The sequence below is a fragment of the Homalodisca vitripennis genome, unplaced genomic scaffold (genome assembly GCF_021130785.1).
Source record: "Homalodisca vitripennis isolate AUS2020 unplaced genomic scaffold, UT_GWSS_2.1 ScUCBcl_14;HRSCAF=501, whole genome shotgun sequence".
In the NCBI taxonomy this organism is placed as follows: domain Eukaryota; kingdom Metazoa; phylum Arthropoda; class Insecta; order Hemiptera; family Cicadellidae; genus Homalodisca; species Homalodisca vitripennis.
Window position 1 is genome coordinate 272,580 of NW_025776159.1, and position 27,351 is coordinate 299,930.

Genomic DNA, 27,351 nt, shown 5'->3' on the forward strand with positions numbered 1-27,351 from the left:
AAGGACAATTTTGAACTGGCAGTCATTGGATAATTATTGCTTATGTTCTGTGTAATTGAATGTAAAACTTATGTAATATAACTTTTTTTATAGACATAGTGAAATTGTCGTATTACGTATTTTTATCTAAACGATTCTTAGGTTACTATTTAGAACAACTACATAACAAGGTGGTAGAGTATTAATAAGTACAGTTATTCATATGAAATTCAAATATACAATATATTGTAAAATTTATTTCATTACTATTAAGCATTTTGTGTAATGAATCAAGATGGTTATATTTCGTAAACTATAAATGTATGGCCAATTCTTCTGCGTCTTACCGTGGCGTGTGGCATGTGTTAATTCATTCGTTTATGTATTAAAGGTGTTGTACCTCCAATGCACGCTGAACCATAACTACTCATACAACTCTCCGTGCACTGTTCACAGTACACTCGTGTTCTTCAGTACTATTACAATGTATAATATACCACGCGTCATATAAAACACTGTGGATAGATGCAAAATTTGATGTCCTGTAGATAATTCTATGCTTGATGTGTCCTGCACAGTCATACAAACATCACAAAGAAAAGACATTTTTAAAACTCAACTGCCTTTATTAGGCTTCACTAACGATCAGAAATAAAGATTAAGTTGGCTCAGGTGTTTGAAATGTCGGTAACTGTATCTTACAACGATAAATATGTCAATTTTTACATAACTCAGAGAATAGCAAATCAGTTTGAAATATGTCTTCGTGTCTCCCATTAAATAGACCCGACATTGCCAGCTTGTTGCTGCAAGTTTCCGGACGTCATTCATCATGAAACCAATTCATTTAACCCTCCAACTGTTGTTTATAAAAATTTTGATAAACATAACCCTAAGCGGATTGATGTTCGTCAAAATTTTGATAAACAAACATTCCCTTGCATAATCACTCATAACAGTATATTCCGGCAACGTATCGATTCGATTCATGCACCATTGGATTCAGGGAAAAAAAGCCTAAGGAATACTATAGTTTTATTCCTCTTTATATTGTAGTTTCAACGTACCAAGTTCGTAGTTTGGAACGTAAAAGATGTGACCGCCATGTTGTCGATGCCGTCTGAGTTGTTGATGTGACGAGTCGTGTTTATTAGTAAGTTTTAGTAGGTTTATTTGTGTTTTAGTGTTGTGTTTAGTGTGTGGTGAATTGTTAAATATTGCAGTAGTGCAAATAAATATATTTTAGAATAAATAAATTTCTCGAAAATTTTTCGCAAAATTTTTGAGTAATGACAAAATGAAACTTTTTTCGACTCTTCAAAAAAAAGTTATGGAATTTATTTTACTACTGCTGTATAGTTTACTTCATTCTGAGTAATAAAATATGCAATATAACATGTATAGAAGTAAAACTGTATTAGTAAACCTTTTATTAGCAAACTCTTACATATACACCCTATTTTCACAATTTATGCGCATCGCTGCTTTTTGTTATATAGTGTTATTATAGTTTCATAAATTTGTATAATGCTTATGTGTTTCTGAAACTAGAATAAATTTGACACACAATGGTACTCTCACTTTTATAGTTTTCTTACTATAACTTGGTTTGCTAGGTATGGTCCCCCCCCAAATAAAAAAAAAAATGTAAATTTTGAATTTCATGGAAAAAAAAAATTTAGTAAACATTTTTTTAAGGCCAAATTTAAATACTAATAATATTATATGTTTAATTCCGAACACAAAAATATATACTTCTATATATATATTACTTTTAATTTATATTTTTAATAAATTTTTTAAAAAACCCTTGCACGAGGCTCGAAAACATGCCGCCACTACAGGAAAAAATTACTGCCAGTTGGAGGGTTAAGCGAAAATGCCATACATTACTCGAGGGGATGTACATAATATAATTACTGTCTGTCTGTCTGTCTGTCCGCACGTTATCTCGAGAACAAACTGATCTATTGTAGAACATTTTCACGAAGCCTTATTTATATACAGGCAACACCAAGTTTAATGGTGGTAAATGTTGTTCCAAGGGAATCAGCTGGGCATTAAAGAGCATTTTATGTTAATGTTATAAGTAAACAGGATAACACCATAAATTTAATAATATATAAATTCTTTAAAAAACTGAAAGTTATCATATCAAATTTTAACACCATAATAAATACCATGGTGTTAAAATTTGTTGTTGTTTGCTCCATTTGGTGCTCCAAATGGAGCATTGACGTATTCAACCTTTCGTATTCTATACCTTATATTACCACCACACTTCACTCATTATTATATCCATGACAATCTTAACACGCGTTACAAAACGTCCTTATAGTAAACTAATACTATAGTTCCCAAATACTTTAAATTTAAAAATAAGGTTTCCAATTAAAATATTCTACTACTTGAGGTAGCCCGATTTATCAGAACATGTTATATGTACAAAAATACAATTTCGTATGGCATAGCCCATTGTTTGTATAAAATTAGTCGTACGAGAGGAAAAAGTGTTGTAATCAAGAATCGTCACAAGTTAGATTAGGAATGCGTACAGAGCAAATGTAGAAACATGATTGTACTTTATGTTCTGATCCTTTGACATTTAGCCCTTCTTGTTCATTTTGAAATGAAAGGTTACTAGAAAGGTAACGCCATTTCTGTTTGACGGTCATACCAGAAACGATAAGTCGTATAAAAGCTTTAAAATTTAATTGGTTCTAAGTGTCTTTAAAGTTATTAGAAGGCTTTATTGACTGTGTTTCTTTTTTGTTTTGAAACGAAAACCTTTTACAAGTTATAAGGTTCATATACAATATTATATATTATTATATAGTTTATATAAAATAAATTTATTCTTGAAATTAATTTATATTGATATAACACACATGATATAAAACTCAAATGTATTATGTAATCTACTTATGTCTTATACTGGAAAATGCGACACTTTGAACCCTTAATATTTTATAGCCATTACTTTCAGCTCTGAGAGCTTATATTGCCATATTATATTCCATGAATCTATACATATAAATGCGAATGTTTGTTTGTATGTTCCGTTATAACTCTGGAACCAATGCACGAAACATCGTGAAATTTTGTACAGTTATTCTACACGTTCCTGGAAGTAACATAGGCATACTTTTAGAGAGGTGGCTGTTTAAATAGTTTAATTTAATTAATTTTTTAATTATAAATTGTTGTTGATGTTAGAGTGTTTTATATTGGATCCGACAGACTGCACTACGACACGTAATACAAAGCGAACTGATACTTAACAGCTGTTCATACTTTCAGCTGAAGTTCATCAAAGAGGAGAAACATTAATTTGTTTACATTTAAAATTTAGAAAATTTTTATTGTAAAGTCCTTGATCAGTAGTGTAATGGAGGTTGCACAGAAGACGTCATTGCCTAATTTTAAATTCAGATTGCAACAATGATCAATAATAATATATAAAAATGAATGTTTGTGTGTTTGTCCTTTATAGACTCAGAAACTATTGGACCGATCACTATGAAAATTTGTATTTATTTGTATTTTTCTATGTAGAAGGTTTTTGTACAATGCCCATTGACGTAACTCACCACCAGGCTGTACTGCAAGATATAAAAGTTATCAAAGCGCCTGCACATTATAAAATGCAATTACGACATAGTTACGTATATTAAATAGCCAAACACTATTTGAAGGCAATGAAATATACGGGCAAAGCTTAAGAGACGCGTGCAAAGCCGCGGTAAACAGCTAGTGTTATTTTAAAAATTAAAAATTGGCTCACCTTTAGCAAAGTGTACAACTCTTCTTAACTTCTATCCGTCCTCACGATATCTTGAAAATGGACCAACCTATAAATGAGTCCTGAAGCGTCTTCAATAGTTCTGGTATCTTCTTTACTTGTAAACGTACAAACGCAAAACAATTGTACAGTGACATATGGCATAAAATTAACTTTTTGAACCAATCAATCGCTCTTCACCACTTCACCACAATCGATGGAAAATCTTACATTTAAGAATAGGTCGACGTGCATACAAGTTTAAAGGTCATATTTATTATTAGAAAAATATACTTCAGAGTTAATCTTAAATAAAATAGTGGCACCCAAAGTTGTGAATACTGATATTACGTGCAAGTTAATTTTAATGTAACCATGTTAGATGAAGTTACAATACTTTACACGTTAACTTTTTTAACCTAAATTTGAGTGTACGATGTGGCGGCAAGATATGTCAAGACAGATTCCATCTGTAAAAATTAAATTTTGCAGGAAACGTAATGTTTATATAATAAACAGAAATGTGGCTTATGACGGTGCCTGTCCTATCATGGAATTTCGGATGAACATAGTTTTTGTGTCAATTAATATTTTATATGATTGTCTGTGTGTATTTTCCCGAAGGACACTATGAGAACTAAACTAGTTATAATTAGACATTGTGCACAACCTAAGCGAAGTGTGTTACGTGTCACGTGATGTGGCGTACTACTACCTTGATATAGAATTACTTTGAAATGTTTACAACGTTGCTAAAGTGGGAATTTATTCGGAAGGATTCTGGTTAGATATCCGGAAAGACAATTGGTAGATATCCGGAGAAGCACTTGATAGATATCCGAAAAGCACTTAGCAGAAGAGCATAAAACTAAAAGCAAGTAGAGAATGCAGAAACTCAATCAACTGGGGGAGAGTTACGAGGTACATTCTCTTATTATTGTGATAGTTCCCATATTGCATTGCCGAAATGGTATTTGTATTACATACGTGTATTGGAAATGCTTTGTTCACACATATATGAAATAAAAAAGTATCGAATTTGAACTTCTCACAATTTATTTATGTATATTACTTGATTTTATGAAAAAAAGAAATAAATTTAAAATAAAACAGTTATGGTTGAATGCATCTCATATACGATTTTGGAAAATTGTCATTACGCAAACATTATAACAATAGGATTTAAAGTGTCCTAAATTATAACTACGTATTACAGCACAGTTTGAGAAAATTTATTTATTCTGAAAACAAAAATCTTTCCAAGTAATTATAAAACTTTGAAGAACTAAGAGCATAAATAATCTTAATTTAAATTTTTAAGTCACTGATTTGTAGTCTGACGCAGATACGGTACTTTGAAATGATTTATTCCAGTCACGTGTCGCTTTGGTGAGCGGTAGAGAAAGACACAGACTAAGACGTTTCACAACACATGTTAATTATAACTTTCGATGTTAATTTAACTATTTTTTTAACTTGATTTTAGTTAGAAGTTTAATTTTATTTCATATAATATATCGTTCTCTCAATTCCTTCCTTGGATTGTATTTACCTATAGATCCATGAAATCAATTTTGCGTCATATTACTTTAAGGAAAAGTTATATAAGGAGCCAAATATAGTCTTATATCTTATAATGAATATTTTACTCTATATGCAACATGTAATCCCTAATCTTCAATATAATTATGTTACATTTCAACCACACATATAATATAATTATTAGTGACTCATATTGTAATAAATAATTGTCTCCAAATCAACTTGATCTCTCATTATATAAATAAATCCGAAATGATGTAACACGAAAAGAGATTTGGAGACTTGACAATCAAGCCCTCTTGACAACTTGTATACAATAGATTAGAATTTACAAAGAATTTGGCGCTTCTTAATTATGTCTTTCTTTAAATATGACTTGAATAAGCCATAATGATTTTAATATAATATGAAGAATGATATAGGTAAATATAGTGATTAACTATTAATTCTGATAATTATGATGAATTTGTTGTTAGGTAAATCAAATATATTGCAAATAAATGTTTGGTTCAAAAAAAAAAAAAAAAACTTTAATGCAGCTTAATATTCAGTCACTTGTATTTGTTTATCTTGAAACAAAATTTACACACTCAGCTTTCTCTAGTTTTTTCCTGATACACAAGAGGAAAGTTTTGGAATAAATATAAAATGTCTAATACATTGTGCGATGGTATTCTAACCGGAGGTCTCATTATGATGTCCTCCTATCACACAATCAGTCATTGCATAATGAATGTGATCAAAATGAATATGAAGGATCGACAACATATATTTAGGCTGTTTATATTAAAAAAGTATTGTCAATACCAACTGTTTAAGCCTTCTCTTGTTTATTCCGTTACCCCATTCATTAAATTATACTATTCAATGCTGAATAGTGTGGGCTTAATAACATTTTGCTTGAAGTAATTATGTGTTAATATTTCCTAATGTTTACTAAAAATAAGAAAACTATCTCTCAATTTCCGAGGGATATGTGGAAAGTGCTATCTCATGTTTGTTTCTATAGTACGTATATGCATAGATAAGCAAGTAATAAGATTGCTAATCGAGAGGTAAACAATCATTTTAGAGGATAAAAGAAACAGGTGAAATATACACATCTGTGAACGTGAATATATCAATGTTTTTTTTTAATTTCCATGGAAATAATAAAAGTGAAATATTGTTATGTTTATCGATAAATTTAATTTTTCTTTAAAAAAGGCGTTGAAATTACACGCTGGTAGGTTGGCTCGCCAAAGAATAAGTGCGATGAGTAAAGCTTGAAAAGTACCAGTACGCTTTTCGTAGTTCAGTTTTATGTTGAAATTTGTTCAAAACGCAGGACTTAGAATATCTACACCAGAAGTACTGTGGCAGAGATCAGGATCGAGACAAGGACTATCAGATGAGTTACTTTATTTGTTTACGATTCAAAGTTTTCTCTCTAACTATTTATTATCCAAAGCAGTTTTTAACCTAGTTTTAGCGATTGATAATCACAAAAAAACATTAAAAAGTTCCTTTTTTGTTATAACGCGTTTACAATTAAGATAATTTTAATCTTTAAGGAATTTTTCAATGAGTTTATTTTCTTGTCTAGTTATGATTATCTTGATCAACAAATAAATATTTTATGTTTTGTAGCAAAACAGAAAGAACTTGTATTTTCAGTACTCTAGGTGTATAGAAAGAGTCAGTTTACAGTTATTTTATATACAATATCCAAATGTTTTAGTTCCGTTCATACATATTTGATTAACTTTGTTAAGATTACCGAGTGAATTATTTTCTTAACCCTTTCAGGGCCAGGACCAAATATGAGATGTTGCAAAATTTTTTCACATATCATATCCCCTTGTGACTAGTCAAAAGTGCCAGGCTAAAATTGGCGATTTTGCAGTCTCTTAGATTAAAATTTATAACTTTTCATAAACATTAGAGAATGACCTAAAAGTTGCACAAAATTACTCGTATAGATATATACTATCAACAAAAAAATATATAGATGTAGTTTTAAGTAATTTAAAATTTAAAAAATTATGTTTAAATGTATTACATAAAAAAATGTAATTTTTTTTATTTTTTGTAAATAACTAAAAAAGGAAAAATAATTTTAGTGTAGGAAGTTATGTTATTATATTTTAAATTTATAAAGGAACAACCATACAGAATTTTTTGTTATTTCTCTCATAAATAAATTTGTTATGACACATTTTGTTTAAATACGCATAATTGTACTTCGCAACAAGTGATAAAGCAACTGACTCTTACACTGCAAGAAACTTAAAATAAATATTCACATCATAGATGTACCGGTAAACAGATGATTTTAGGATCCATAAGCAGTTTCAATACAGTTAAAAACACTATTTACTAAGAAATATTTACACAATTTTATTTATAATTTATTTACACTTTTTCTATTTACAAATATGCTACTTACAATTTCACTCCCGTGAGATCGCAAATTGTCAGTCATTGTAAATGTAAACTACACACAAATAGCTAAGCAGGTAAAACTACTAATATTTACAACCACAAAATAAAATAATGAAGAATAATCCAGCATAAAGTAGTACGATTACACTAAAGCATAAAGAATTAACAACAATAGATCGAGTCACCTGATAATGTCACGTGACAATTACGAAATAAAAATGCATAGACCTACAAAATATAAATTATATTCATATTAACTATCTAAAAATATACCAGGGAATAAAAAAACATAAAACTTTAATTATTTGACGTCGTATTTATTTAAGAAAACGACGAATAACAAGGCGGCACTATATTGCCGCCCGGCAATTATCAGACACGATATGTGGCGGCAATATATTGCTCCCTGGCCCGGAAAGGGTTTTAAATATGACTAGGATAAATCTTTCTGGTATTTTATAGTAGGCTATACATTTTGAAACAACTTAAGATTAGTGACTAGCTGACAGTATCAAAATGCATTACTAAATTACTTTTAACTGTATTCACAGATTTCAGTACAAATATAGTACAAAACACATAGAAACAGTTCCGATGTAATAATGTAATTATTAACAGGATTTTAATCTTTAAGGAAGTATAAAATTATAATATTGTATTTGTTAGTGAATTTTATCTTAATCAACAAATAACTTTCTTGTATTTTGTGACCAAACTGAAAGAACCCCTGGTGTATGGTTTTAAGTCCTTTAAGTACTCTAAGTGTACAGAAAGAATCAGTTTACAATTGCATTCAACATCCCATCTAAATGTTTTTAGGTCCTTTCAGACATATTTGATAAATACTGTAAAGATTACTTAGAGAATTAGTTGGTTAATGTGCCAGAGAGACATCTTTCAGGCATTTTATTTTGGTGTAATATTAAAAATAATTTGAAAATTGTGAATTCTAGTTGACTTAGGAATAAAATGAATAACTTAATTACATTTACTTCTTTACAATGAAAATATAAATAAGGATATTGTACAGATTTGAGGGGAAATACGGTCTATAATTTTTAACTTATGTAATTAGTTGCTAAAATTACCACCAGAGCTCTTTTTAAATTTAAAAGACTATTTCAAGTAATACAGGCATAGATATAACTTAATATAATCCATTTTCGTCTTTATTAAATCTTCATAATTTTATTGATAATAATACTACCTACCCTATTGCATGCCAAATTATAATGAATCGTTTTAGAGAATATTTTAAATATAATTTAAATAATTATGTCATGTTTTTACGATGATTTTTATGTTTTTGACTGCAATGTATATTTGTTTTAAACTCTTATTGTGGTTCAATATTTAACCCGAACATTAATGTATATTTATAGTGGATCAGTTTCCAACGCCAACATCTTTTAAGATCCGTTCATACATATTTGATAAAAAGTATTGATTGCTTAAAGAATGTTTTACTTAAATATGTCTAAGAGACATCTTTCAGTCATTTTATATCAGTGTAATATTGAAAAATTTTAAATTACTAAATGTAAGTTGACTTAGGATTAAAATTCATAACTTAATTATATTCGATTTCTTGCACTTAAAAATTAAATAACGATATTTTACAAATTTGAGGTGAAATATAGTCTATAATTGTTGATTTATTCAAAACCTCACTGGAACTACCACCAGAGGTCAAAACTATACCTTCAAAGACATTCCGAATGAAAATAAATTTCTAAACTTTGAGACAAAACGTTAAGAGCCTCTTTTAGCCAAACAAATTGCAGGACCAAAATAAAAGCACTCTTGCAAATGTAGAAACATTTTAGCGTCAATTGGGTGATTTATACTTTTAATTAAGAACTTTTAAATAATGTTATAATAGAGATGAACATGGTTTTTAAAATAAATTTTTATAAGATTAAACTTGGTAAATACAATAATTAAGTTTCTTTCATTTAATACAATCTATTTCACCATTTACGTAAATAATTGCTATAAAACTCATTCGTTATTAAAATTAATTGTTATTTCTTTTGTTTTAGCGAGAATTTAATGTTAAACAAACTAATATTTAAATGTGTATACATTGTAATGTGTTTATTTATGTGAACATAATATTATTGAGCAACATTTAATTGAGATCATTCTGTATTCATTATAATATGTAATTAAGAAATATTTAATAGCTTAAAGATAACTTCACTTAGGCACAAAATGTCTACAAATCTTCATTGGATTGTATAATATTACAATACTTGATTGTGTGGTATGTTTTTATACTCAGTAGCTCAATGAGTGTGTAATGTTTTATTTATGAAGAGTACCGAATGCTTACTAGTTCTATATTTTTGAAAGTTTGGTAAATTTTAGAAAGATTGAGCTGATTATTTATTGATTATGATGTAAATTTTGGAAAATGTGTTTCGTAGATGGGCATTATTACTAATAATTCTGTAATAATATCAAAGCATAATTATGTGATATGTAATTTGACAAATAAACCAAGGACAATTTTGAACTGGCAGTCATTGGATAATTATTGCTTATGTTCTGTGTAATTGAATGTAAAACTTATGTAATATAACGTTTTGTTATAGACATAGCGGAATTACGTATTTTTATCTACACGATTCTTGGGTTACTATTTAGAACAACTACATAACAAGGTGGTAGAGTATTAATAAGTGCATTTATTCATATGAAATCAAATATACAATATATTGTAAAATTTATTTCAGTACTATTAAGCATTTTGTGTAGTAAATCAAGATGGTTATATTTCGTAAACTATAAATTTATCGCCAATTCTTCTGCGTCTTACCGTGGCGTGTGGCATGTGTTAATTCATTCGTTTATGTATTAAAGGTGTTGTACCTCCAATGCACGCTGAACCATAACTACTCGTACTACTCTCCGTGCACTGTTCACAGTAAACTCGTGTTCTTCAGTACTATTACAACGTATAATATACCACGCGTCATATAAAACACTGTGGATAGATGCAAAATTTGATGCCCTGTAGATAATTTTATGCTTGATGTGTCCTGCACAGTCAGACAAACATCACAAAGAAAAGACATTTTTAAAACTCAACTGCCTTTATTAGGCTTCACTAACGATCAGAAATAAAGATTAAGTGGGCTCAGGTGTTTGAAATGTCGGTAACTGTATCTTACAACGATAAATATTTCAATCTTTACATAACTCACAGAATAGTAAATCAGTTTGAAATATGTCTTCGTGTCTCCCATTAAATAAACCCGACATTGCCAGCTTGTTGCTGCAAGTTTCCGGACGTCATTCATCATGAAACCAATTCATTTTAATAAGCAAAAATGCCATACATTACTCGAGGGGATGTACATAATATAATTACTGTCTGTCTGTCTGTCCGCACGTTATCTCGAGAACAAACTGATCTATTGTAGAACATTTTCACGAAGCCTTATTTATATACAGGCAACACCAAGTTTAATGGAGGTAAATGTTGTTCCAGGGGAATCAGCTGGGCATTAAAGAGCATTTTATGTTAATTTTATAAGTAAACAGGATAACACCATAAAATTAAACACCATTTAAATATATAAATTCTTTAAAAAACTGAAAGTTATCATATCAAATTTTAACACCATGGTATTTGGAGCATTGACGTATTCAACCTTTCGTATTCTATACCTTATATTACCACCATACTTCACTCATTATTATATCCATGACAATCTTAACACGCGTTAAAAAACGTCCTTATAGTAAACTAATACTATAGTTCCCAAATACTTTAAATTTAAAAATAAGGTTTCCAATTAAAATATTCTACTACTTGAGGTAGCTCGATTTATCAGAACATGATATATGTACAAAAATACAATTTCGTATGGCAGAGCCCATTGTTTGTATAAAACTAGTCGTACGAGAGTAAAAAGTGTTGTAATCAAGAATCGTCACAAGTTCCATTAGGAATGCGTACAGAGCACATGTAGAAACATGATTGTACTTTATGTTCTGATCCTTTGACATTTAGCCCTTCTTGTTCATTTTGAAATGAAAGGTTACTAGAGAGGTAACGCCATTTCTGTTTGACGGTCATACAAGAAACGATAAGTCGTATAAAAGCTTTAAAATTTAATTGGTTCTAAGTGTCTTTAAAGTTATTAGAAGGCTTCATTGACTGTGTTTCTTTTTGTTTTGAAACAAAAAACTTTTACAAGTTATAAGGTTCATATAAAATATTATATATTATTATATAGTTTATATAAAATAAATTTATTCTTGAAATTAATTTATATTGATATAACACACATGATATAAAACTCAAATGTATTATGTAATCTACTTATGTCTTATACTGGAAAATGCGACACTTTGAACCCTTAATATTTTATAGCCATTACTTTCAGCTCTGAGAGCATATATTGCCATATTATATTCCATGAATCTACACATATAAATTCGAATGTTTGTTTGTATGTTCCGTTATAACTCTGGAACCAATGCACGAAACATCGTGAAATTTTGTACAGTGATTCTACACGTTCCTGGAAGTAACATAGGCATACTTTTAGAGAGGTGGCTGTTTAAATAGTTTAATTTAATTAATTTTTTATTATAAATTGTTGTTGATGTTAGATTGTTTTATATTGGATCCGACAGACTGCACTACGACACGTAATACAAAGCGAACTGATACTTAACAGCTGTTAATACTTTCAGCTGAAGTTCATCAAAGAGGAGAAACATTAATTTGTTTACATTTAAAATTTAGAAAATTTTTATTGTAAAGTCCTTGATCAGTAGTGTAATGGAGGTTGCACAGAAGACGTCATTGCCTAATTTTAAATTCTGATTGCAAAAATGATCAATAATAATATATAAAAATGAATGTTTGTGTGTTTGTCCTTTATAGACTCAGAAACTATTGGACCGATTACTATGAAAATTTGTATTTATTTGTATTTTTCTATGTAGAAGGTTTATGTACAATGACCATTGACGTAACTCACCACCAGGCTGTACTGCAAGATATAAAAGTTATCAAAGCGCCTGCACATTATAAACTGCAATTACGACATAGTTACGTATATTACATAGCCAAACACTATTTGAAGGCAAAGAAATATACGGGCATAGCTTAAGAGACGCGTGCAAAGCCGCGGTAAACAGCTAGTGTTATTTTAAAAATTAAAAATTGGCTGACCTTTAGCAAAGTGTACAACTCTTTTTAACTTCTGTCCGTCCTCACGATATCTTGAAAATGGACCAACCTATAAATGAGTCCTGAAGCGTCTTCAAAAGTTCTGGTATCTTCTTTACTTGTAAACGTACAAACGCAAAACAATTGTACAGTGACATATGGCATAAAATTAACTTTTTGAACCAATCAATCGCTCTTCACCACTTCATTACAATCGATGGAAAATCTTACATTTAAGAATAGGTCGACGTGCATACAAGTTTAAAGGTCATATTTATTATTAGAACAATATACTTTAGAGTTAAACTTAAATAAAATAGTGGCACCCAAAGTTGTGAATACTGATATTACGTGCAAGTTAATTTCAATGTAACCATGTTAGATGAAGCTACAATACTTTACACGTTAACTTTTTTAACCTAAATTTGAGTGTACGATGTGGTGGCAAGATATGTCAAGACAGATTCCATCTGTAAAAATTAAATTTTGCAAGAAACGTAATGTTTATATAATAAAAAGAAATGTGGCTTATGACGGTGCCTGTCCTATCATGGAATTTCGGATGAACATAGTTTTTGTGTCAATTAATATTTTATATGATTGTCTGTGTGTATTTTCCCGAAGGACACTTTGAGAACTAAACTAGTTATAATTAGACATTGTGCACAACCTAAGCGAAGTGTGTTACGTGTCACGTGATGTGGCGTACTACTACCTTGATATAGAATTACTTTGAAATGTTTACAACGTTGCTAAAGTGGGAATTTATTCGGAAGGATTCTGGTTAGATATCCGGAAAGACAATTGGTAGATATCCGGAAAAGCACTTGGTAGATATCCGAAAAGCACTTAGCAGAAGAGCATAAAGCTAAAAGCAAGTAGAGAATGCAGAAACTCAATCAACTGGGGGAGAGTTACGAGGTACATTCTCTTATTATTGTGATAGTTCCCATATTGCATTGCCGAAATGGTATTTGTATTACATACGTGTATAAAAAAGTATCGAATTTGAACTTCTCACAATAATTTATGTATATTACTTGATTTTATGAAAAAAAGAAATAAATTTGAAATAAAACGGTTATGGTTAAATGCATCTGATGTACGATTTTGGAAAATTGTCATTACGCAAACATTATAACAATAGGATTTAAAGTGTCCTAAATTATAACTACGTATTACAGCACAGTTTGAGAAAATTTATTTATTCTGAAAACAAAAATCTTTCCAAGTAATTATAAAACTTTGAAGAACTAAGAGCATAAGTAATCTTAATTTAAATTTTTAAGTCACTTATTTGTAGTCTGTCGCAGATACGGTACTTTGAAATGATTTATTCCAGTCACGTGTCGCTTTGGTGAATAGTAGAGAAAGACACAGGCTAAGATGTTTCACAACACATGTTAATTATAACTTTCGATGTTAATTTAACTATTTTTTTAACTTGATTTTAGTTAGAAGTTTAATTTTATTTCATATAATATATCTTTCTCTCAATTCCTTCCTTGGATTGTATTTACCTTTAGATCCATAAAATCAATTTTGCGTCATATTACTTTAAGGAAAAGTTATATAAGGAGCCAAATATAGTCTTATATCTTATAATGAATATTTTAATCTGTATGCAACGTGTAATCCCTAATCTCCAATATAATTATGTTACCTTTCAACCACATATATAATATAATTATTAATGACTCATATTGTAATAAATAATTGTCTCCTAATGACTTGATCTCATTATATAAATAAATCCGAAACGATGTAACACGAAAAGAGATTTGGAGACTTGACAAACAAGCCCTCTTGACAACTTGTTTACAATAGATTAGAATTTACAAAGAATTTGGCGCTTCTTAATTATGTCTTTCTTTAAATATGACTTGAATAAGCCATAATGATTTAAATATAATATGAAGAATGATATAGGTAAATATAGTGATTAACTATTAATTCTGATAATTATGATGAATTTGTTGTTAGGTAAATCAAATATATTGCAAATACATTTTTTGTTCAAAAATAAAAAAAAATAATTTAATGCAGCTTAATATTCAGTCACTTGTATTTGTTTATCTTGAAACAACAATTTACACACTCAGCTTTCTCTAGTTTTTTCCTGATACACAAGAGGAAAGATTTGGAATAAATATAAAATGTCTAATACATTGTGCGATGGTATTCTAACCGGAGGTCTCATTATAATGTCCTCCTATCACACAATCAGTCATTGCATAATGAATGTGATCAAAATGAATATGAAGGATCGACAACATATATTTAGGCTGTTTATATTAAAAAAGTAATGTCAATACCAACTGTTTAAGCCTTCTCTTGTTTATTCCGTTACCCCATTCATTAAATTATACTATTCAATGCTGAATAGTGTGGGCTTAATAACATTTTCCTTGAAGTAATTATGTGTTATTCTTTCCTAATGTTTACTAAAAATAAGAAAACTATCTCTTAATTTCCGAGGGATATGTGGAAAGTGTTATCTCATGTTTGTTTCTATAGTACGTATATGCATAGATAAGCAAGTAATAAGATTGCTAATCGAGATGTAAACAATCATTTTAGGGGATAAAAGAAACAGGTGAAATATACACATCTGTGAACGTGAATATATCAATGTTTTTTTTTTAATTTCCATGGAAATAATAAAAGTGAAATATTGTAATGTTTTTCGATAAATTTAATTTTTCTTTAAAAAAGGCGTTGAAATTACACGCTGGTAGGTTGGCTCGCCAAAGAATAAGTGCGATGAGTAAAGCTTGAAAAGTACCAGTACGCTTTTCGTAGTTCAGTTTTATGTTGAAATTTGTTCAAAACGCAGGACTTAGAATATCTACACCAGAAGTACTGTGGCAGAGATCAGGATCGAGACAAGGACTATCAGATGAGTTACTTTATTTGTTTACGATTCAAAGTTTTCTCTCTAACTATTTATTATCCAAAGCAGTTTTTAACCTAGTTTTAGCGATTGATAATCACAAAAAAACATTAAAAAGTTCCTTTTTTTGTTATAACGCGTTTACAATTAAGATAATTTTAATCTTTAAGGAATTTTTCAATGAGTTTATTTTCTTGTCTAGTTATGATTATCTTGATCAACAAATAAATATTTTATGTTTTGTATCAAAACAGAAAGAACTTGTATTTTCAGTACTCTAGGTGTATAGAAAGAGTCAGTTTACAGTTATTTTATATACAATATCCAAATGTTTTAGTTCCTTTCGTATATATTTGATTAACTTTGTTAAGATTACCGAGTGAATTATTTTCTTAACCCTTTCAGGGCCAGGACCAAATATGAGATGTTGCAAAATTTTTTCACATATCATATCCCCTTGTGACTAGTCAAAAGTGCCAGGCTAAAATTGGCGATTTTGCAGTCTCTTAGATTAAAATTTATAACTTTTCATAAACATTAGAGAATGACCTAAAAGTTGCACAAAATTACTCGTATAGATATATACTATCAACAAAAAAATATATAGATGTAGTTTTAAGTAATTTAAAATTTAAAAAATTATGTTTAAATGTATTACATAAAAAAAATGTTATTTTTTTTATTTTTTTGTAAATAACTAAAAAAGGAAAAATAATTTTAGTGTAGGAAGTTATGTTATTATATTTTAAATTTATAAAGGAACAACCATACAGCATTTTGTGTTATTTCTCTCATAAATAAATTTGTTATGACACATTTTGTATAAATACGCATAATATTGTACTTCGTAACAAGTGATAAAGCAACTGACTCTTACACTGCAAGAAACTTAAAATAAATATTCACATTATGGATGTACCGGTAAACAGATGATTTTAGGATCCATAAGCAGTTTCAATACAGTTAAAAACACTATTTACCAAGAAATATTTACACAATTTTATTTGAAATTTATTTACATTTTTTCTATTTACAAATATGCTACTTACAATTTCACTCCCGTGAGATCGCAAATTGTCAGTCATTGTAACTACTACACACAAATAGCTAAGCAGGTAACACTACTAATATTTACAACCACAAAATAAAATAATGAAGAAGAATCCAGCATACAATAGTACGATTACACTAAAGCATAAAGAATTAACAACAATAGATCGAGTCACCTGATAATGTCACGTGACAATTACGAAATAAAAATGCATAGACCTACAAAATATAAATTATATTCATATTAACTATCTAAAAATATACCAGGGAATAAAAAGACATAAAACTTTATTGATTTGACGTCGTATTTATTTCAGAAAACGACGAATTACAAGGCGGCAATATATTATTATTATTATTATTCCGCCCGGAAAGGATTTTAAACATGACTAGGATATATCTTTCTGGTATTTTATAGTAGGCTATATATTTAAAACAACTTAAGATTAGTGAATAGCTGACAGAATCAAAATTCATTACTAAATTACTTTTAACTGTATTCACAGATTTCAGTACAAATATGGCATACATATTTTTATTGTATTTAGTTACAGTGAATACCAGCAGAACTCTCTTCCACTTTAAAAGAAAAAATAAATGGAGGATTTATGTTAAACAATTTTAAAAATAACTTATTAGAATGCATTGTCACCTTTAAATATTTAATATACAGTATGATAATAATTTACTGCTGTTTCATGCCAAAATATAAAGAAATCGTTGCAGAGAATCTTAAAGAACATAATTTAAACAATAAAAAGAGTTTTTTGTTATTGCAGTGAATATTTATATTATGTTAATTTGAAAGTACTGGTAATTTTTAAGTAAATATCAAATTTACTTTTCAATTCATCTTTTGTTAACTATATTGAAATAAAAATACGTTTATGCTATAACATTTTTTTAAATTTAAATCATGAAATTATTTATCATGGGCTGAAAACTCATATTGTTATTGATGTCATAATTCATTTTCCGCTGAAAAATAGCATTCGCAAATCATCCATTGAAATACTTGTAAACATCGTTTAGATAATAACTTTTTATAATTTTCCCGTAAACCTCACATTACACAACTAGTCATTGAAATCTGACCGTATTGTGCTTAAATTCGGCTTAAAATAAATTAAGTTATATATTATAATACAGTATAATAACAATATAACAAATGTATGATAGGTGGGTTGGCAAAACGTGACATATTAAAAGGTATTTTATTCTGTGATACGAATACATTCAAGAGTTGCTGCAATACCAGATGATATGATAATGTGACATCTCACATACATATCACAGATAAAACATATACATGTAAATGCTTTCCCCACAGAGACTGCTAGATTTGTCGCTAAAAATACATTATTTTGTTTTTAGAAGGATATATAATAATACGGGATGGGCCATAAGTCAGTTGTCACTAGCAATCCTTAGACTTTGTTTTTCCTAGCGTAGTAGTTGTGAACTTGACTAAGTCAAACACTAGCAGTTTGTGGTTATGTTTGTTTATTGTCAATATCTGAGAAAGTATAAATAGGAAATTAACAACAGAACAGCGTGTGTTTGTTTTGCAAACATAGTGGAAACATGATCATAATTATAGTGATGTTTGTGATTTGTTTGTGGAACGTTTTCCAAATATCCAGCCTCCATCTCGACAAGGTATTCGCAAATTAAATTTAAGATTTGAAGAGACTGGGTCGGTAGCGGAGCTTCCTCTTTCAGATAGGCCAAGGTCTGTTACTGCAGAAGAGAATCTGAATGTTCTCGCGCAATGTTTTGTGCAATCACCGACGAAATCGCAAAGAAAAGCATCAAATGAGTATGGAATAGCAAGAACAAGCCTACGAAGGATACAGAAACAGCTGCATTTGAGACCATATAGGCCTACTTTACTCCAAGGCCTAAATGAAGATGATCCGGACAGGCGTGTGGAATTCTGCGAGCTGTACACAATCCGACAAGAAGCCGATCCCAATTTTTACAAAAGCATTCTTTGGAGCGACGAAGCAACTTTTAAGGTGAATGGCAGAGTGAACAGACACAAATGTGTCTACTGGGATTCTACGAATCCCCATTTGACGATGGAGACAGAGTTAAACGCTCCTGGCGTGAGTGTATGGGCTGGTATTTTTAGCGGTGGGCTAATCGGGCCTCATTTTTTTGACGGTACTGTCATATCTCTTAATTACCTAGATATGCTTCAAGAGGTGTTGTTAGAACTGGAAAATAGTCCACTTTATGGACATCTGCGGCCGGTTAAGGAAAAGTTGATATGGCAACAAGATGGAGTACCCCCCCATTATGGACTTATTGTGAGAGACTTTCTAAATAATAACTTTAATAAATGGATTGGCAGACGGGGTACTATTGAATGGCCTCCACGGTCCCCAGATATAACACCGATGGAATTTTCAGTCTGGGGTATAATAAAAATGAGGTTTATTCAGTCAAGATTCGTAATGTTGAGCATTTGAATTTGAAAACTTACAGTCCAGGAACATTTGCGACAAAATTTGTAAATCTATGTTAAAAAGATGCAATCTTTGCATAGAACAGCATGGAGACCACTTTGAGCATCTTTTGTAAGTTCATTGAATACTACATGTTTTCCTGTATTAATAAATTGTATTTGTACTACATAGTAAAATAAATGTATTTGTATTTTCGCTTGTTTGATATATTATTGCACCAAATGCTTTTTTGACAACCAACTTATGGCCCACCCTGTAATTTACGGTTAAAAAAGAAACCTGAATTAAAGTCACATAGCTTTTCATGTTAACTCAATTAAGATTGAATAGCGTGTTCAGCATTCAAGTTAGAGAACAGTATTATTATTAATAATAATAAGAATTATTATTAATATTAAAGAGAATTAATTATAATTTAGACACATTAGTTTAAAATACTCTAAACATTTTACAATAAAACAATTATTAAATATTTTCCTAAAAAATTATAAACAGTTTGCATCATCTTGTGAAATATCATGAAAAAACGTGTTTAAATAATTATTGTACATAGTATTTCCAGCTTTTTCTCAGTTTAATTTTATCTGTTTAAATTTATTTTTATAGTAATTTTAAGATTCATTTTATTCAATTTTATACTGTTTTATTAAACACATTGCGTTTTTGAGCGTAAATGTAGCCAATTCTAGTTAACACCTTCTCAAATCGATTGCCGTGCGTTAGTAAATTCGTATAGATATAGAACGTATTTTATTCCCAAAGCATAATAAACTAAAAGTACCACTCCCGGCTCTGCGTAAACAGTTTGTTTGATAGTTCAGAACATGGTACGGATTACTACGTGTCGTGTAAAAGGCTGAGGTTGCATGCAAACTATCAAGTACTATACACCATAATCTTGATGTGTCACAGGGAGAGACAGAGATAATCGTATTTTAGTCTGGCTGACAGATATATAGATATTTGTTTAAAACAGGGATGTTTATCACTAGTACTCGGTTTGAGGTTGCACTGAAAAGTATATATTTCAAACCGCTATTAAGGCAGGTTGGGCCTGACTTGGTGTGGCTGTAACGTTTACAGGGGGTTGAATGTTTGTGTGTAAGTGAACTTTAGTAACATCAAGCAATGTATCTCACTGGTCAATACAGACTTTGATAGGATTATAGAACTGACTGTCAATGCAGTTACAGCCCTAAATATTTTTGAACAATTCTAAAGCTACTGCCTAATTATTTCAGTACAATCCATGAGACTATGTGATGAAATAGTTGCCTCGTATGAAGGTTGTGCCACAACTCGTATGAATTCCTTCATCCTCATTGTTGTCATTCCGTAATTTAACTTATACTAAGCAAAAATGTAAACAAAAAACAAATCTTTGTCGATTATTATTCTCTTAAACTGACATGATGTATTAAGTAGTAAATTAATTTTATCATCATCAGGATTTGGGCTACATAAATCAATTACGTACTAGGAATCTTATGTCAATCTAAAATCTCAATTTTGTTGCATGGATTGCATTAAAACAACTATAAGGTACTATTATTATTTTCTACATTATTTGTAGCTTATTTAAAACACGCCACATCAGTCTAGCCAAATGTTTTGACAATTCTTTTTACAAGCCGGTTGAAATTAACTTCTCTTAAATTGTAAACAGCTAATAATAGTTTGTATTTAGGCTTTGATTTACTAGTTGTGTAACTGATATGAGCACACTTTGTACTAATTTACCATGTAAAATATATACAAGGCGTTTTCAGTTAACAATTTCAATATTTGTAGACAGCTCATTGTTAATACTTCAGTGGTTTGGTTCAATAAAGTCTTGAATCAAATTATTATATTATAATAACTAACCAATTCATAGTTTTGATTTCTTGTGTCGACGTATTTACAGATAGTAAAACCAGTTTTTATTTTCCTGTTTTGAAATGATATTTTGAATCCTAATTTGAATTTAAGTATAGGATTTAATTTCTTTTAGTATATTTATATAATATATTTAGGGCCATACAATCATTTATGCCACAAAAGTAATAACTTATGTTTTATGAGAACATAGTATAATTCAAAGTGATAAACCACTTTTAAATGTTCATATACACTGACGTAATAGTGTAAAAGATAATCCTTATTGAAACGGAACCTTCAACGAAACTTTATTGAATAAGGTTTATACTTACCAATGCACTGAATATTTCAAAACCATATTGAGGAACACTCTTCATGACTGTTGATATATAAGAAAAAATCATAGATCTTCCTGCATACTCTTCAACTTCAAGACCCTAAAACATTACTTTTTCAACTTAGTATAACTGACTTTTTCAAAAGTAGATAAACTGACTTGAATATCTTCCAGTGACCATTATATATATTTTAGAAGGGTCTATTATTGAATTGAAAAAAAGTATTTATGAGTATCAGTTTTTTTATAAAAATAATGTCATGCATAGCCATTAGTAATGACATGTTTCATGAAGCTAGTTGACATATAAAACTTCCACAATATGAAATACTCTGTGTTTTAATTTATCAGAATCTTAGATAAAATTCTTTAGCTAAGGATTTTGTTTTCTACAAAATTGTGTGTGGTATGAGTATTAGTCAATTTATTATTATTTTTGTCTAAATGCACATGGAAGTTTCTGGATGTAATACATTTTCTGCACTGTTCCTTTTATATTGGATATAATTAAAATATCGTTTCAGGTCTTTTAATAATGTATACAAAACTATTGAGGACAAACGAACAATGTTCATCCATTGAAAATCATAATATTAAAAATTTTAAAACACTACATAGGTTTTATAGCTTTTATGGATTTTTAGATCTAAAAAATTCTACTATGTTATTTATTTATGTTTGGAATGTAAAATTTATTATGGAAATATATTAGTTTTATTATAAATTTTTTAAAGCAATACCTACAAAATTTTATATAAATGACTTCACTATAATTTGTGAAGGACCTTTTTATTTATATTTAAAAATTAATCTGAAAATCAAGAGTAGCTAAATACTTTAAATTTATAATATCTTAAAGCTTATTTTCTTAATTTAAGTGGTTTGTCAGTAAAAAGAGATTATATATGTGGCGTTAAGTCCTGTGCGGATTTGGTCAAAGGCCATTTAAAGCCAAAAATGAAGTATACAACGGCTGCTTTATATCAATGTAATATGGTTATACTTATAATACGCAATACCAAATCTATATTTAAATATGAGTCATAGTTTATCTTTTAACGTTCGAAAAGTATAAAATGTCAATTCCTTATCTTTCTTCATATAATGAATTAATAATCAGTTTAATTACAGGAGAGTAATCAATGTCAACTATGCAATAAGTATGAAAAGCAAGTAAAGATAGAACGACAACCCTACTGGTGTTCATGCATTGGTTTAAGAATTGCAAACTTCTTATAAAAAAGGTATTAGACAACATTTAATTACTCGTATACAAAAGTTAATAATTATAGACAAACCACCGCAAAGTGTTTGAAATAAAATGAAACGATATCTAATCCTCAAACCTCGCCTAATTTAAAAATTTGTGATTGTTTATTTAATAACTTATCAATGTAGTAAATTTTTTAACCTAAATAACTGTATAATTTAATTTTAAATGCACTGTAATGTAGAGTACTTGAATTAAAACATCAAAGCGAAAACTTTGATCAAACCTACGCAGTATATTTTAGTTTCAGACATAATAATAAGCAATAAGATGATATATAGAGTAGTGTGCCTGGATACTGGATATAAACTATCATAATTTATCACGTACACGGTAATATAAGACGGGCAACGGAAGATGTTTGTCTCTATAGTACGAGAATATGTGTAAGGGTAATCTGATAACAGGAAGCGGTATAATGATAGTGGTAGTCGTCACTCGAGTGAAGGTATCAAGAGAAAAAAAGGAAACTGGTGAAACATTCACAACAGAGTACATATTGATATTATTTTAATATCCATGGAGACAGCAAAGTAGATGTATTTTAAAGTTTTCAAACAAATCAAAATTGTTGTTTACAAAATTTGCTAAACTCACACTGCGTTGGGTTAGAAAAGCACGCCCAGGAACAAGTGTGAAGACAATTCTTGATAAGGCAAAGACGTTTTCATACCTCAAAACGTTTAACACGCAGGATGTCAGTAAATTACCACCAGGAGTAAGAAGGCAAAGACCAGCATCAAGACAAGGACTTATAGATGAGTTACTTCTCATCTTGGCTTCTCATAATTATTTGTAAATTGTACTCTCTACCCTTACTACTAATCTTAGACAAATCAGCTTACATGGAAGTTTTATCGATTAATAATCCCGGCAAAGACGGTAAAACGGTTAAATTGTAAAAAATAACCCGTTTTCAAATAACAGGATTTTAATCTTTTATGGATTGTACAATGCATTTATTTATTCCTTTAAGATTAAAATAATAAACTATTAAAGTTAGTCTGCCTCGTGGACAAATATAAAAAAACTAATAACTTGTAAACTGTAGTAGGTGATTTTATCCTTTCAGTACTCTAAGTGTACAGTAGGAATCAGTTAACATTGTCTTTATCCAAAGATTTAAAATCATTTAAGATATATGTAAAAAATGTAAACTAGTGAATGCTGGTTGACGTAGGATTACAGTTCGTAAGTTAATTACGTTTAGTTGTGTAAACTCAATAATTATGAAAACGGTATTGTGCATATTTGAAGATAAATATGGTCTGTATCTTTTGGTGTATTCAATTAGTTTCTGAGGTTACATTAGAGATCATCCATTTCACAGGAGAAACGAAATGAAGTGATACTATGATATACACGAATTATTAGATTACATTTTCATATTTAAATACTAATTGTTTACTGCAAATAATAAGTTTTAGTAAAGTATTTTAAGTAAAGTAGCTTCGTTTAGTTTTTTTGTTTTTGGGACTACAGTGAATCTTGGTTTAGATAAGTTACTAAGAATAACTGATAATTTCCATAAAAGTAATGTTTATTGTCATAAATCTATATAAAAAATTTACAATAATTTAAAAAGTCCTACTATATTCACGGTGAAATGTAACCTAATCAGATAGAATACAGGATATATATATATATTCTGTATAATATATAGGTGAAATTAATATGTTTTCTAATAGTCTTGTAAAATATATACACCTACATATTGTAGGCTAGAAATTATAACATGGTTTTTCAAACTGAGTTTTTAAAAACAAAGTAGTATAATCTTTCATGTCAGCTTACAAGTAGACGTTGAAATTTCAGTCTGAAGTAGCAGATCTGAGATAGCGCAGGTTCGAGTCCTGCCTGTGACCGTTGCACTTATTATCAAAACTAAATACCTTGTACTGTATAAACTCTCCCACTTACTTTAATATTATCCTAGCACAGGCTGGTGGCCAACGAGGACGGATAGAATAAGGCTTAAAAGGGGACTGGCTTATCCGTAAAAAAAGGAAAAAATATACACATACTGAAACGCTGATTTTTTATCATTTTATCAGTTTACATCCCAGTTTTAGCGATTATTTACAGCACAAAACACTAGAATAGTTCTTTTGTAGTGCTAATAGAAGTACAAATTAACTATAGTCAATAAAATACATGTATTGTGTAAAAATAACTAATTTATATATGGTGCTGTGTATAATATTCTCAGTATCCAAAAGAGTTCAGGGAGAATATGGTTACATTAATCCGTTTATTTCTAACAGCAAAATATATTAGAGGTTTTCACGTAGTTTTATCAAAAATAGATATATAAGTTTATGAGAAACATTTTCTAACTTGTGTTTTACAACAACCTTTCTAGCAATTCTAGTAAGCAAGATAATCGTAATTAGTTGAAATTAATCTATGCTTTTCGTTTAATATAAAAAAAACTGTAACTAATTTTAGTTATAATAATATAATAATTTAAAAATTAATGCCAAAAATTGTGACATAAATATGTTCTAAGAGTTTTAACTCATTGTATTAGTCACTTAAATTCACGCTAGATCTCTCTTTCACAGTACAAGAGGTAATAACGGGTAAATATACAGTATTAGGAATGCCTGATTAGATTATAATACATTTAAATATTAAAATTCCTCTTTGTAACTGATATTAAAGAAAGTTCTGTTTCATGATAAAATATAATATATCGTTTTGGAGAATAATGTGTCAGCTAACCTTCTAAATCAACTGTGCACCCTGCCGGAGTGAACCATTGCCTGAATAACCCTAGCATACATCTTCGATAGAAATGTGAGTTATACAACTGCATCAGTACATATTGAAATCCCAGTGGCACACAGAATCCTATCCCAAACACAAAATGCATATGAGCAAGTCTCGTATCAAAACAATGCTGTTTATAACCTTTGACTTTCGAGGAATTGAATCGCAGCCTTTTATCTGAAAATGTTCGAGACTAAAACGCCGGATTTCCTGCGTCCGGCGTGATATAAATCTCATCTTCATGCTCCGCCACGGAAATTTCCCCAGAAACACGTCCTTCGTCGTTATCATCTACCCTACCCAGAACAAGACCCCCGTAGTGTCCCAGCCTCATTACAGCCCTGACATAGCCCTGTGTGATTTTGTTTTGTTTCACTGACTGAAGAGAGAGCTGAAGGGAAGACACTGGGAGTCGGTGGGGAACATCCAAGCTGAATTTATAAGATTCATGAAAGGCATTCCAGTCGAGAAGTTCCAGAGCTCTTTCCAGCCGTATTAGTAAATTGTCTACGCAGGTTTATCGGTGCAGGATTAGCCTATTTTGACCATTTGTACCAATCGGATGAATAAATAAGTTTTTTTTTTCCAGAAAATTCACATTACTTTCATAATGTACACTGTATGCTCATGTCTCATCAGGTGCACAACTAATAGCACTACGGTGTTGACTGACACGATCCAAAAGCACAGAGGAACTACTGAGTCTGCCACTCATAACACAGATATAGTGAGACGGGCTGATTCGATGAGTATATTGATTTTATCTCCAGTTCACCTTCCTCTTAGTGCAGCGTCTAAAACCTAATGCTGTTGCAGACGTCCTAAACCTCGAGTCATGTTCGTCTAAAGGGATCCTGAAATATTCAGCGAAGAGAACGTAAAAGGTTAATAAATCGAAACCCCCATATCACTTTGACACTTAACTTTCACAGCCTTCCTCACTGAATCATCCATTGTCACTATAGCAGTGTTATGCTGTGAATTAATTGTACGTAAGATTTTTTTTGAGTGGAAGACTTTTATTTCAGTTGCTTCACGTAAGAGGAAGGTGAACTGAAAATTGGTGAATCAATAAACATGTCCACAAGCTGTTTACTATCGTGTGAGATATAATGAAACTTATTCATAGTTTATAAAATAATTATAATATATTCCGGTAAATGTTAAAAGTTACTGACAATATATGAATCCATTGCACACTTACGTTGTAATAACCTAGCTTGATTACCACACATTTTATTTGAGTTCTGCTATAAAACCTTGCATTATATTTCTCTACAGACAAAAATGAATTATGTGATGGTGCTCTCCAACCAGGGAATTAGGCTGAGCATCATAGAAGCCTACCACTTAGTAAGCTCACGCGATTTCTCTTTGGTCACTGTGGATGTAAAAATTTATTTTATGTATGATTGTATATTTATCAGTCAGCAAGGTATCTCGAAAATTAATCGAGCTATATAGTTGAAATTTGGCATGAAAACTCAGCGAAGCCTATTAAATAACACATAACAACTGTGAAGAATATTATAAAATATTTTTGCTAATTTCTTACATTTAAGGACTCTGACTTTACTCTCTCTCCTAAAGTTTTAAGGTACCAAGCAACAACAAGTGGTGTCTATAGAATATAGTGTCAATTTCCAATACATTATTTCGTTGCTAGTAATGAAATATTTAAAAATTAAAGGTATTATAAGTCTGATGCCATAACCCTATAAAACTCATCCAGTGTGGTATATAGACCGAGTTGCTGCAAAATTAAAATGCTCATGTTGTGA